We start from the raw sequence: 3,202 nt of genomic DNA, 5'->3' as shown, positions 1-3,202 counted from the left end.
AAAACCCAAAACCCAGAGCTCATAATGAGGACGCGACAACGACAGCGAGGAAGCTTCTCTGGAGTTTCTCTGTATGTATTGGGGAAGAGGGTATATAGGTTGGGAGGGAATCTGAAATAAAATACAAAAAGTATAAACCTCTGAGCCATTTATCTAATAATAAGTAAAGCCTTGTGATCTTACAAGAAATCTAAAGCCAGGAGGAAATGTCTTTTATGGTAATATTGATATCCAGGATCCAGGTATACAATAGTCGAAGCCAGATTCAAAGCTTTCTTCATTTTGCAACTTTTTGGCAACACTTGGCGCTAGGTTCGAGGCGACAACGACAAAGGCAACACACGCTCCAAATGAGGACGTCGACAGTGGGGCCTTTGCTGGCGGTGGAGTGTTGCGGCCCCCGGCAGTCCATAAAGTCCAACCAAAATGAAAGGACCTGAAGGGGAAAGTATGATGTATGCGAGGAGAGTCTGCCTTTTGACGACAAACTTTTTCGGGGGCATAGTTTGCACTATTTCGTTTTATTTTTTAACTACGAGGTCTAGGGCTGGCCAGCCGAAGGAGTTTATTTTTCGGCATGTTTACAGATATTAAATACTTTTTAATTAGTTTGGCACACACTCACTGACAGTGAGCGAACATATTAAATTAGTTGGCCATAAATTCAAGGGCCGCTTACACGCTCCGCCGGCGATTGAATCGCTGCATAAATTGGTCAATACTTGCAGGCGGCATTCCTCCTAGGCAAGCACTTTGGTGTGCGAGCCATCAATTTCGGCATCGACTCGCAATAAATTTTGGTAGAAACACAAGCGAACTTGGCCAAAAACTTTTTCAATTTACACACACACCCACCAATCATGTGGCATTAGGGCGGGGCAATGTGTGTGCATTGGGGCAGCAGGTTCTCCCTTGTGAGTGCGGTTTAATTTGCTGTTAAATTGCGCTAAAAATTCAACAGCATTTGCAGCCCTTCTCGCTTGGGCCCCTCATCATCGTCACTGCAATCGCCGCTTTTAGCCTTTTCCGGAGCAAGTGTTCTTTCGAGTGGCTAAATGCGCTCTTCGGCAACAATTTGTGCATGCACAGCCATAATTGTCTGCGAGGAAATTAGTTCAAGTAGCGCCGGGAAAAGAAGTCAACAGGGAAGGGCTCGGGCTCCTCTCAGCTTTCCCCCAACGAATGCGAGGCTGCATTTGCATATTTACATGTTAATTGGTTGAGAAGTTCGAAAAGTTTTGAAAGCAAACAAAAACAGCTGAAAATTCAAATTCAGAATGTTTTTATAACCCTTTTTTTAGGTAAACAAAGAGCAGCTGAATAGCCAAATCCAGATAGCATTCACCTGTTCGTTTCGTTTCGAATAAGAACTGCATGAAAAGCCTCAGATCACATCAAATCAAATTACGTTAATTATGCGCTGATAACTTAATTAAATGTTAAAACAGAGAATGCCTTTTAAACATTTTTTTAAACAACAAAAAACTGCCAACCGTTAATGTAAGTCTAAGGCAAAACTTTTTAGCAAATCCTCGAAGAGAGATCCTTTATATTTCATCGGGTTCAAGCTTTCCACGTAGCAAATCCTTCGCCTAACCATAAATCCCCATATTCATAAAATTTCGACAGAAATGTTCTTCGCGGTGGGAATACAGACTGGTGTTTCACCAGTCCACTTGCATTATTTATCTGTGAAAAATTCGCATTATCGTTTTAAAAATGCTCAGGAACGACGTTAAAGGGCGATATTTCATAGGCGCAGACAACTGGAGGGTGGGCGATGGAGCAGCAAGGAGTGTGCAACAGCAGCACGTTGGCCTTGGCAACCCATGAAAACCCTCGAAAGAAAATATTCGAGTTGGCGTCGATGAGCGGCTTTCCGAGGTCTTCGCATGCCGCACTTTTGCAGCTGAGGGCAGCACTCAAGCTGCGGGATGGATATAACAGGGATGTCAGGGATTTTAGTTATAATCTCTATAATATTAACTAAGCAAATATAATTAAAAATCATAATAAATAAATAGTATAACGATGGGACAAAAGTATATATTGAGAAACTTAAACATAGTTGATTTGCTTTAAGAGGTAACAAGAGGGCGTTAGCTAAATAAATAAATACTCAGCATAGTTATTATTATGAATCTATCTGTATTTTCTGTACATGAGGAAACCGATACTCTGTAGTCCCAGAAACATATAGTTAACTGCCCATCTCTGTTGTGCCCGGATAACTTTCAGTGCATGCGTTTAATGAGCTGCCGCGATGCAGCTCGGATGCCATTTTGTGGGCAGTTTGGTTAAATACTCGCCGTGGAGGCCACTATTTGGAGCAGGCAACGACAACCGCGACAGGTCCTTGAAGAGGCTAAAAGAGGGTGCAGAAGAGGAAAGAGCTGCAGAAGCAGGAGGTCAACAATGCACAGATAAGCAAGGAGACAACAACGCTAACGACGCCAACAGGCAGAAGAGCCAAAAAAAAAAAAAAGGGAAGAGGAGGGAAAAAGTAAGGCGAATGGCACAAAACGAAGGGCAAACAACTTCCGGCCCAGCGACAACTGCGATGGCGAAAATGCGTGGAAAATGTGTAAATGACACCGAGCAATTTACAATAATTGCTGGTCGCGTCGCCGACAGACGGCACAACCTTGTCTCCAGATGCCTTAAAGTGCACTTGAACCTTAAGCAGCCGGCGAGGCAGGCACGCAGGGCGACCGAGGCGAGGCGAGGCGAGGCCCCCGGGAACCCAGTGACCAGATTGGAACCAAGTGGAATACATAAAGAAAACACGAGGAGGAAGACCGGACCCGATTCTGGAAAAGCTGGCATAAACGACGACCAGTCGTAGAAATCTTATTAAAACTTACGGCTGCAATAAATAAAATAAATTTATTCCATTATGTTAACCAAACACGATTTACGGATTATAAAGATGATTTATAATCAGATCCAAACACCGTAATCCACTTGCATAAACAGGCAGTGGCGAGCGGAAAAGGGGGAGTCCCGACGTCGACAACAACTTGGCAAAAACATGAAGCATAACAAGCAGGCGAAACCACAGGCCAGACCACACCAAATCCCCCAGTCGAGCGCCCGAGACTCCTTGGAGGTGCAGGATGCCGCCAGCCAGCCGCTTACCTGACTTTACGGATAAAAACGGGGGCCGCGGGCGGCTTATGAAAACTGAATCGATTTCAATATT

The sequence above is a fragment of the Drosophila kikkawai genome, chromosome 3R (assembly GCF_030179895.1).
Source record: "Drosophila kikkawai strain 14028-0561.14 chromosome 3R, DkikHiC1v2, whole genome shotgun sequence".
Lineage (NCBI taxonomy): Eukaryota > Metazoa > Arthropoda > Insecta > Diptera > Drosophilidae > Drosophila > Drosophila kikkawai.
This window is presented reverse-complemented; position numbering follows the sequence as displayed.